This window comes from Nipponia nippon, unplaced genomic scaffold, assembly GCF_047370975.1.
Source record: "Nipponia nippon isolate SJK-2023a ecotype South Korea unplaced genomic scaffold, ASM4737097v1 scaffold_36, whole genome shotgun sequence".
NCBI lineage: Eukaryota > Metazoa > Chordata > Aves > Pelecaniformes > Threskiornithidae > Nipponia > Nipponia nippon.
The window spans coordinates 539,002-550,625 of record NW_028262354.1 but is presented as its reverse complement, the minus strand read 5'-3'; the positions used below and the strand labels follow the sequence as shown (position 1 = coordinate 550,625).

General features: G+C 48.3%; 1 protein-coding gene across 3 annotated transcripts in view; it reads left to right on the top strand.

Annotated features, from left to right (window-relative positions):
• The first annotated feature begins 1,621 nt into the window (after window positions 1-1,621).
• Window positions 1,622-11,624, top strand: part of POGZ (pogo transposable element derived with ZNF domain) — a 37,864-nt gene continuing 27,861 nt past the window's right edge. For all 3 annotated transcript variants that reach the window (XM_087772666.1, XM_087772659.1, XM_087772657.1), the window contains exon 1: window positions 1,622-2,007. The gene's annotated coding sequence lies outside the window, so the exon portion shown is untranslated. The remainder of the gene's footprint in view (window positions 2,008-11,624) is intronic.

The window sequence follows — 11,624 nt, the reverse complement described above, 5'->3', positions numbered from 1 at the left end:
AGTGTTTTAAGATTAATAAATAAAATGACATTTCAAAGTATGCCGAAGACATAAATGTTAACAGAGTTATAAAATATATATTTTTGTTAAATACGTTAACTATGAATAAAAAACATGCATTATCCATTTTAACCATACGATCTTCAGTACTCGGTCCGTACTGTACGGAGTTAAAAGCTGTATGTTCCATCGTTGCTAAATTATTCACAATAAGAAGTTCATTATTAAAGATATAATCACAATAAGTTCATTATTAAAGATATAATCACGATAAGAAGTTCATTATTAAAGATATTCTGAATTTATGCTAGGGAGAAACGTAGTCACTGATGACACGTTGGCTTGACAGCGCAGGAGAACTTAGATGGCACCGATCCAGCAATGTACTTAAGCAAGCGCACAATTTTAAGCGTTTATGTAGTTGCTTTGATTGCATTTGGATCGTTTACGTACACAAAGTTAGGGACAGGCTTGCGTATCTGCCGAAGCGGAGCCCCAGCAGCCAGGCGGACAGCTCCGGGCGCCGTCGCGCTGCCGTGCCCGCCCGTCCCGACCGCGGGGAAGCCTCCACAGAAGCTGTGGAGAACTTCACAGCAATCGAATCCTCAGCCTCCCCCTCGACGCCGTCCCCCAGGGACGGGACCTGCGCCAACTTCTGACGCAATTACGAGTCTCACAGAGAGACATACGACGTCAAGATAAGGAATAGTTTCATCAAAAAGGCGGCTTAACAGTTTTTGGACCTTGGAAGTCTCTTCCATCACTAAATGTATCTCGTTTGGGAACACAGCCACCAAAAACGTGTTTGAATCGCAGCAACGTCACGAACACGTTACTTGTTATGGGTGATGGGTTCCAGCCCCGTGACCGCGCCAGGTTCTCCCCACCTTCCCCAAGAAAACAAAAGGCTGCTGGGCAAAGGCAGCAGGCTCGACTCCGGACAACGCTGCTAGCCACCAAAATAATCCTGCGGTTAAGACATCAGAGCTAATTGCAACATCAATAACCTAATTACCCCTACACCTGTAGATGGTAGCAGTGAATCCTCGCCATACTGCCAACCTACGGTGCCTGGTGGGTCTAAGACGCCATGAACGCCACCGAAGGCGGCAAATTCCACAGCTACAGGTAAAGCCAAAGACAACGCGGGCTACAGGTGGGGGGTTTTGGCTGGAGACCGCCGACGCCAAGGCCAGCCGCCTCCTAGCTCGGCCACGGCGCGGAGGGCTGGATTCCCCCCGGCCCCGAGGGGCCTGGCGGGGCGGCCGAGCCTCGCTGCGGGCCAGCTCCGACGGGAGCCGGTGCGGGGCGCCGGGCGCCTCCCGGGGCGGCGGGGCGGGGGCCCCTCGGGGCCCGCTGAGGAGATGGCGGCGGGCGCCTCGCGCAGGGCGCCGCTCCCGCCGCCTGCCCCGAGCCCCGCGCGCTCGCCGCCCCCCGGGGCGGCCGCCGCTGAGGGGAGGGCGGGGAGGGGCGCGAACCCCCCCGCGTCATTTGTGCTTCTGACAAACTTCGTCAGGGCCAGGGCAGCGGCAGCGCCGGCCTCCCGGTGACGTCACCGCTCCGCGCGCCAATCCCCCCGCCGCCCCGCGGCCCAGAAGGAAATGACGTCACCGTATCCCTCCGCCGGCCAGGTCCCCTTTTTGTGTGTGTGTGTGTATGTGTGTGTGTGTGTGTGTCCGTGTGTCTGCGGGCGCTTCGCGCGTGTATCAGCCCGCCGGGCGGGCTTTTTTTTTTGTTTTTTCCCTTCCCCCTCTCTGCTCTGACGGGGGGTGGCGGGGGGGGGAGACACACGCAAAGCACGGAGCCGCCCCCCGCCAGAACGTACGGAGGGAGCGCAGAAACAGAGATAATTCCTCCTCCTCCTCAGCATCGCGCTCGGGGCTCCCGCGGGCTCATGCCACCTGCCCTCCCCTGCCGGTCGCCTCGCCCGGAGAGCGGCGGAGCCCTTTAAGAGCGAGGGGCCGCGGCGGCGGCGGCGGCGGCAGAGCGCGGCGGCGGCGGAGGAAGGTGAGGCGCTGCGAGCCCGTTATGTGGGGGCGGGGGGGGGGGGGGGGGCGGCGCCGCGCCGCCGGTTGGTGACCGTTGGAACCGGTTCGAACCGCCCGGGTCTGGGGGAGAAGGGGGGGGGGGGGGTGGCGGCGGCCGGGCCGGAGCGCGCCGTACACAAAGCGGCGGCGGCGGCGGCGGCGGGAGGAGGAGGAGGGAGGGCTCGGGGCTGCCGAGGCGGGGGACGGGGAGGAGCCGCGGCGGCGGCGGTTCCCGCTGGGCGGCGGAATGCCGCCCCGCCGCCGCTCGCCGGGGCGCTGAGGGGAGGCGGAGGGATCCGCGCACACCCCCCTCCGCCGGTGGGGGGGGGGGGGGCGGTGAAGCGGCACCGGCGGCTCCCTCCGCTCAGCCCCCCCGCCGCCGCACACCCCCCCCCCCGGCGCCGAGCGGGGCCGCCCCCCGCCGCTGGCGGGGTCGCCGTGCCCGGGGGAGGGGGCGGCCGCCTCCTCCCCGTCGTGCCTCCCCCTCCTCCTTTTCCCAGGGCTGGTGCTGGGTGGGCGGCCATGTTGGGCACGGGGATTATTTTTCTCTCTCTTTCTTAGCCGCCACAATACGCCGAGGGTGGGTTTTGCTGTGCTCCTCTGGAGAAATGTCCTTTCTGCCCCTGTGTAAGGGAGGGCAACGGTGGGGGGAGCCTCTGCCCACCCCTTCAGAGGGCGAGAGCCCCCTCGGCCTGCGCGTTCCCCACCTCCACAGAGCGGTTCCCCCTCGGCGTTGCCGCCTGGTCCGAGGCCGGGGGGAGCTGGCCCTGCCGGCCTGCGCCTCTCCCCAGCGGCTTCCCCTGGCCCGGGGGTCTCCTTGCCCGGCCGCTCGCTTCTCCCTTCGGTGTCGTCCTCTGGTGACACGAGCGGCCTCAGCGCCGGGCTCCCTGCCCGCGGCCCCAGTGGAAGGGGCTCTTCCCCAGCACATCTGCCTCGGTGTAGAGGGGAAAATGTTCTTTTTATTTGTTTCCCTGAGCTTGCAGGCCCTCTCCCTATGCTTCCTCACCTGCCCCGTTCCCTTACACTGACACGAAACCTTGGATCGCTCGCCGCCCTTGGCCAGCGCCTTCCCCCCGGTAAGCAGCGTGCCCCTGGCATACCTGCTCGCCCGCCCCATTGCTGGGCCAGGAATTCAGCTTAGCGGGTTCTTCTGGAGCAGGACTGGGCTCACTGACAGACTTAGGCGGAATACCCCGTGGCTGATTCTTCTGGCTACAGATATTAAAAATCAGATGTTTGGTGTCATCAAGACGTTTGCCCGGCCCTTGCTGTGGTCCTGCTCTTCCGCCTGTCTGGGGAAATCCGGGCTGCTGCATTAGGGCATCCTCGCGCTCTGCTTCTTCCCCTTGGCTGGGATGCGACACGAAGCATGTGTGGAGATGACGGAGAGGCATGAAGCCTGCTGCCCAACTCCCTTGCAGAAAACACGCAACACATGACAACACACACAGCTTTATTTTTATTAACTTGGCAGCAGTTGCAGCTGTCACCAAGACATACCAAATGGGGCAGGAGTGAGTGATCGAATGTGGGGGTTAGAGGGTTGGGGGGATCTGTTGCTTCTTTTAGGAAATACTTTGCAAGGATATACAAATTACACATCTTCCCTGCTCTGGTTCTCCGTGTACGCTGTCTCATAGCTTCGGGTTGCTGCAGTTGTTAATTTTTATCCGTGAACGTGAAGCCAAGCTTCCTGCATGCACATCTTTTTTTCAGTCCCATAATTATTAGCGTGCCTAAGGCTGTCCTGCAGGGCTGCCCGCCCAGAGAGCCCGCTCTCCCTTGCCGCTTTAAGCTCTGTCTGGGTGCGGGGTTCTGCCCATGTTGCTTACAGCTGGTCTTGTGTTTGTGGATCGATACGGTTACGTTGTTTGTGTGCACCATCCCCACAGCTGCTTAGATGCTGTCAGAGAACCTCCGACTGTCTTCTGCGAGTAGACCTCCATCCACGTTGACATGAGGGGGGTGCTCCATACTGTCTCCTCACAAAGGAGCCCGTAGCAGAAACATTAGCTACAGACACGCTCTTGGACGCTAGAAGCTTCAAGGTAGTCCTGTGCACGCAAAACACGCCAGCAGTGTTGAGCCAGCCTGTAGACACAACTAATCATAAAGCGGTTTGTTTTCATCACTCTGCAGCTCAAACTTTAAGGTAGATAACAATCGTTATAAATGAGTGTGTAATAATACATTTTAATTAGTAGGCATCACACACTTCAAAGCCTTTAATAAAACATATAGGACTTTAAATGATAGCATTCATAGGAAATGCTTTTTGAAATCATTTCAGTACCCAGCAAAGTCAAGTCAACCACATCAGTCAACAAAAAGTAAATTTACCTTGGCCCGAAGGATGTAACTGTTGAGCTCTGGCATTCAGCTTGCGCAGCACCTTTCACCTCCCCTCTGCTTTCGGAGGTGTTGCTCGTGAGGAGCAGCCACATAAACAGTAATGAAAACATCATCCGATATGTATTCTCATCGCTTAGATTATATCAGCTTTAGGCTGTGCCAGTTAGTCATTAAAAGCCACTGAAGAGCATTATCTTTTTTTCAGGGCAGGGATTGCAGCGTGTCTTGACAGCAGAAACCTTTATCGTAGGATTCATTTGCATTTAATGTAACCTCATCAGGTTTCTAGGTTCTCAAAAAGCTAAGATACGTTCCTTGCTGTTAAGTACACGTTCTTGAAAGTAAGTGAGAAAATAAGTAACAAGAGAGCAGTTGTGTTGAGGCTGCGTGTTCACCCGGGGAAGACCCGATGGAGAGAAGACGTGGCCATTCAGAAGGAGAACTTGGACAAGAGAAGTTGATTAATGCATTTATTTCTGTCCTAGAGCACGCGTCGAATCATCTCCTCAAGCTTATTTGTAGGTCTCTTAAAGACAGGCCCTCAATCTTAGATTTTAGATTTTCTTTTCTGGACTGACAGGAGGGGAGGAGGTTGTTTTATAGTTGGGGGGAAAGGTGTGGATAACATTATAACCATGCTGCAATTAAATCTTCAGTGGCAAATCTAGACTGGCATAAGAAGTGACAAACCTTTGGCAAGAAGGATGAAGAAAGTTTATGTGCTTGGTGCTAAAAATGTCATCTTCTGGGATGTGGTTTGTGCACAGCCTACCTCTGCCTTTCGTTGCAGGGCAGAGCAGCCGCCTTCCCTCGTTTCGGTGGGGTCGGTAGGACGCAGCGTGCCCCGGGTGTATTTCCTCCTTCCCCAAAGCCCGATTGCCAGCCCGCAGCCTCTTCTCTCCGGGAGCTGTTGCAGAGGTTCCCTACGCAGATCCGCTGCAGGGACGTACTCTTTGTTCTGGGGCTGCTTTGTGCCAGCGCTGGCCCAAACTGCTCCGCTGCCAGCTGTGGCATCGGCGACTGAGGTGGAAGCTCTGTGCGAGAACTTGCAGAAGTCACCTTTGCACTAAAATTTGTTAGTTGTAGACTTTTGGAAGATGCAAGGCCCATCTTTAAAGTTCATAAACTATCCCCTCATCATTCCCTCAACTTTATTCAGTCCTTCACTACCAGTCAGCTGTAAGCATGGGTTCCCCACTGGAGTCAGTCAGGACTTTTTTCTTTAAAAAAGAAAAAAAAATACTGGTATGCGAATGCTGGGTGCTAATACTTGGGTTGATTCTCGCTGCATATTCACTTGGGCGTTTTTGTGTTGTAAATTCACACGAAGACGCATATTCTCTTTTGAAAATGTGAATAAAGCTTTAAATTGGGATTCGTGAAGGCTTGGTGATATCTTTTAAGATTAGGATATCTGTTACTTAAAATTACTGAATTTGCTACCCGTTTTGCGATGGTCAGAGCGTGAATGCGTTTGCCCCTGGAGTTCATTCCTGCCTGGAGAAAGGCAGTACCGGCAGCTCGGGTCCGGGGGAGCGAGGGGTGGGAGCAGAGGTTCCCGGGTGCTTCGCTGCGCTATCAAAACTTCCCGCGTTTGAGTTGCGCGAGGCTGACGAGTTCTGCCTTGGTTTTCCATCAGCAAAGCACGTGGCTGTATTCGTACCTCTCTAGGTGACATCGTGTTGGAGGGAGGACGGCGTGAAATTCCGGGTAACGGTCTCCGTCCCTCCTGAAATTCCAGGTAGTAGTAGTCTCCGACCCTCCTCTTTGAACAAAATTCCGCTTTTTGCTTTACCAAGTCACCTGTGTCACGGAGTACGTATTTATTTCTGACCTGCTAGTATGCCCTTAAGACTGATTGTGTTGCAGATGATTTCACCCAGTAGGCAGAAATTGGGCCACCAGCGGTGCCCTGACAAGTACCGATTTATTTATACATTTTTTTAATTAAAAGCCTTAGAAAGTGAAGCTCGTATAGCAAGAGTAGCGCATCCCATCATCTGAATTTTGAAGAACACTGTGAACAAGTCATTAATTTGAAGTCCTTTTTGAAAAGAAGAGTGCGTCTGTATATACAGCATATGTATGTCATAACTTGTTTGCTTTGTGTCAAATAATATCAAGCTGTGAATGAAACTGTAAATATATAACCACACATCTTTTAGAGATCACTTCAATGAGACGCAGCTGCCTTATTCTGCAGCTGTCACGTAAAACCTGCTATCCACAGGTGCTTTAGATAATGGAAAACACTTGGGACCCGATTCTCTCTGCTTGCATCACTCGAAGCCGGTGAATTTACTGCGTTAAAAGTTGCATTGTGGTAGCCGAGTCCTTTGTTTGCCACCTCATTTAGGTGGAGAAACTGGGCTAAGTGTTTATTTTGTTTATTGAGATGGTTTTGAAGACCGAAAGTGCCAGAGATCTTTTAAACCGGAGTACAATGTTTTGTCCTTTCTACCTGTTCCGTCATTTTCTCTTGAGAAAATAATGACAGGCTGGAGGGATTATATCTGATCGCTTTCTAACTGTGTGAAAGTGGTTCGTTGATAAATGCATTTGGATCCCGGATTCCAAATTTCAGTTGAAATTACAAGGGAGATTTTTTTTTTTTTTTTTTTTCCTTCAGTGAAACAGGAGAAAAGAAAAGGATTTCTCCGTTTCTCATGACAGGGTAGCCTGTCTAGTTGTATGCAAATAAAAAATCTTTGTCGTTGGATTTCCCCCGGTAATGGTGGTCACGTTGACCGGAGAATGTAATCAGGTGGCCGGCCTTGGAATTCAAGAGTTACAGGGCTGTTGGCTTTTTTCCCCTGTATGGCAGCAGTGAGTACGAACCACATCAGCTGACAAAAAATGAAGGGTCTGTGTCTTGCAGTCGTGCCAGTTATTTGTGTAAAGCTAATATAGGTTGGCTCTTCCCCTGAAGGTCTTCTCCCATTTTCCAGCTAAAGGGGAGAGAAAATACCTTTCGGTCTGAAAGGCTTTATTTCTTGCAGTGTGTCTAGAACACTCCTGTAATTTTTTTTTTTTGTACATTTTTTTGGCATCCATATTTTTTCAACCAAGCATCTGCCAACTATGTGCTGAAAAGCTAAATGTAGAGTATTTATCATTGGGATTAATCATTTTATTGAGCAAAGGCTTCCTACATACAAAAATATTCAAGATCAAAGCTTTGAAAAACAAAGCTGTTACATTATAGAAGAGAGGAGACATTTTCTTAGTTCAGTTGATATGAACAGATGAAATACTATGCGCATAATGTAAGTTAGTGTCAAAAGAAGCTTGTAAGTACAGTCTCTTTAGCATTTTGTCTTTGCATCTTTTGAATAATTATGAGGTGTTGAATAATTTTATTTTTTTTAACAATGTGTGCAAAGACTTCCTCTGTAGTTCTAACCTTCCTGGGCAGACATGTGTGCGTGCTTTAATTAATAGAGCAGGTTATTTATCCTGACTATTTATAGACTGCCCATCACTATAGCATTAAGGCACTGTTACTTGTCCGGCGTGGAGTAATATGATTCCAGACAAACGGTTACTGTTGTGAGCGTCACCGGTTTTGCCAGCGAAGAGAAGCTTTGTCCTAGAAGCTTCACGGAGGATTTTTTTCTAGATGCTTCTGTGAAGGATGAATATTGAAAATCATAAATATGTAGTTATTGATCAGTTGTAATGGTTATCCATTCAAGATCTTCGTGTATTTCTCGTATGAGATTTTGCTTGTTTTCACTAAGATCTTGTAATTATAAAAAAGTTTATGTTAACAGGCAGAGAAAATAATATTTAAGGCTCTTTGATTCCTGTTTTCCCTTGCTAAGCAGATCTCTAGCATAAACCTCTACTTCAGAGCTTCATTTCTTGGAACCTGTTTTCTTGCCCTGTGTCATTCAGAGATTATTTTTGTCGTCTTTTTTTTTCCTTTTTTTTTTTTTTTTTAACAGAACAGGAGGAAGTTTGAGTTTGTGTTCAATTATGTGAACAAGGGCTGGGCATCTTGAGTTTTATTTCTGACTAAGCCACTCACTGCTAGTAGAATCTTTGGCAAGTCACTTAATTTCGCTGAACTCTGTTTCCCACCTTTGAGATAAGGTTAATAAAATTTTTTACACACTGCAGGTTTTATGTAAATGAGGAAGCGAGTAATGTCTTTGAAGCGTGCAGGTAATGGGTGCTATGGAGAATGTGAGTTTTTTCATGCTTAATGTAATACACTTCGTTAATTGTATATTAGGATTATTACAATACTCCTTGATTTCTTTTTTTTAAAATATACTAATGTAATTTTATTTGACAAGTAAGAGGCTTGATGTTTTTTTTTAAACCAGTTGGCTATTTTTTCTCATTGATTAGAAGACATTTTACTAAGACTAATTTCAGGCACACGTTTCTGAAAAGTTTAATGGACGTATTTGAACAACTACTGCTTTATACAGTATTTATGAGCAGGAATTTGGATGTGTTAAGTTGGGGTAATTTGGTTTATGTGCTGTATTTATTAGTAATGTTTTCTGTATTCAGCAAGATGAAAAGAATTAACTGTTACAGGAGTATTTAATTGCTTCCTATAGCAAAAGCCTCGGTGTCAACAACAAAAGTATGCTTGCTGTTTTGTAGTAGTGCAAAAATATCTGGTAATATTTTTGGAGCCTCAGATGTCCCCAGCAAGACATGCAATCGACCTTGCTTCCCTACAGTATGTATACCTTCTCCTACAGATCTGTCTCTTCCAGGGGCATCCAGAACTGGCAGTCTCATGAGTTCCCCGGACAGCCTGTTGCAGTCCTTCATCCTTATTCCTAGAAGGTTTTTTGGTATTTAAGTTGGAGTCTTCTGTTCTTCAGTTCGAGCCCTTCGTTTCTTGTTTCCATCGCAGATGTGGAGAACAGACCGCTCCCTTCCACTTTGCAATAGCCTTTTACATATCTGAAGATCATTGTGCTTCGGTAATCTCCTCTATAGATGGAAAACTCCAGGTCGTTCCATCTTCTCTTGAAGATCCCATTTTCTACCTCTCTTGGACTCCCTGGTTGGTTTAAGTCTCTCTGTGTTGTGCTCCAGGCAGTGTTACAGTGTGCAAAGCGCAGCCTCGTCATTTTGCGTGCAGAGCCATTAAATGTCCCTTTGCTTGCTGACAACTGGCTGGTGGATCCGCTGGCCGACTCGGCAAGCCTGAGCTGCTACTCAGCTGAAAGCGCTCCGGGAGGGTGTGCTGAGAGTGAGGAGAAAACGGCCGTGGAGATGCGCTTGCGTCTCTGGACAGAACACCGGAGCAGCTTGGGGGCCAGCTGGAAGAGGCAAGGTCATTTAAAGTTCCGGCAAGTGTACTTTTTAGGCTAAAAGTTGACTGAGAAGGACTCGAAATTCTCTCTTGTTCCTACTTGTGTTCAGAGAGACAGGATTCTTTATGCTTCCCTTGTAAAATCCCCATACTGGATAATATTTCTCCACCAAGAGTTTTTCCTGATAGCTGAACGAGCCCACAAACACCCTCGATTTGCGCCATCTATTTAGGTCCCCCCACCCCCCTTAAAAGACCAGAAGAGGTAGTCTTGGTAGGAGTGAGTTATTTGTGAGCTGGGTTGGACTTTGAGGGCTCTTCGTCTTTCAAAGGCCTTCATAAAAGAAGGGCACATCCGATTTTGTAGAGATCGAAAGTGAAATTATACAGGAATGTTTTCATTTACTGTATTGTTTGAGATTCTGCATTGTAAATACGCAACGTTTTGAGGCACGGGGATGGCGATATTAAATAAACATTTCAAGTTGGCAGTATGTGTGAATAGGCGTAAACCAGTTTAGCTCAAAGCGCCGCTGCTCTGTGTCCTCGCAGGAGCGATGGCAGGACTAGCCCCTCGGAGCTGCACGCAGGAGAAGACGAATGACTTTTTTACTCTTTTATCGATATGAGTGTGGCGGAAGTGGGCAACAAAAGAAGATCAGCTACCGAACACGAGTGGCACGACGGGCTGCCTTTGAGCGTCATTCTTTATGTTATTCTTAAAATGAATGTTACTGTGCTTCAAAAGCATAATTGGGAAGTGAGAATTACATGTATTAGTATAACCAAGCATAGAACTAAAATGAGTATTTCTTAGTAAAACACCATCATGCGACTACAGCATCGCAGTATGAGCTCTGCGAATGCTTTTTAGACAAACGCAACACAGAAAAATGAGAGTCTGAGAGGCTGTCTGTATCTAAGGGAAAACAATGCGATGTGTTGCTTCAAAAAAAGGGCTGGCAATTTGGATTTGGCAAACAATAACAAGTTTTCAGGGCTTGGGGGGGTTTTTTGAGGCTTACCTGGTTAAGACAGATACTTCGGATCAGCATTTGTCGAAATTTTGTTTTGGCTTCATGTTGTATTACAGGAAATTCCTGACGATCGTGCTTTTGCATTTCACAGCTAGTGTGGCAAACACAAATTAAAGGCTGCGTTTGCAGAAGGCGGTTGCACCCACAGTCTTAGCAGCCACTCCTGTAAATCCTGGCTGTAGGCTGATTTACAAACTGAAGTTTATAGCAGATTGAGCATTTGTTTGGCCAGAATTATGACTGTTAGGATAAGAAGGGTAGACATAGCATAATGATATAAGACTCATAATTTAATTGCTCTGTGGTTACTTAATCCAGCTTATATTTTAAAGCTACATCTCCTCTAGTTTTTCAACAGTGAGCTAATAAATGTTACTCTGTGCTTAAGCCTCCTGGTCATCACTGTTTTCTGTGGCTATTGAAAACACAGATTGTCTGCACGAGTTGGATATTTTCTTGCTTGTCCCCTATTATAAGCTGTTTATTTTGGCCAGTTTGTCTCAGACCATTTCTCATCAGATTTTTATGGCTGTCAAGTGGTAGTAGAGATGACAAAATGCAATCGTAGCAGTCTCTTTTGCCACCCAAATGTAATCAAGAAGAGCAAAATCCCTTCTAGACATCTTGATCCCCATTCACTTACAGTACAGAACTGCCACTTGTTCTGCTTGCCAGCCTGTCTAGTGGTTGTCAGTACAGGGGAAGAATCGACTCCGTTTTTACTGTAACCCAGGTGGGAAATGAGGAAACTCAGGTTTTGTCGTGTCTTATTTCCTATAATAATCCTTATTTCCTTTAAAAATGCCATTGAGCTTCTAGAATTGGTCATAGTGGTTAAAGACTCCTAAATGTCTTATTAAGGAGAATGAAAACTTTGCATAAGTGTAATTTATAAGTGAAGTTTAGAAACAGCCAAATCCTGAA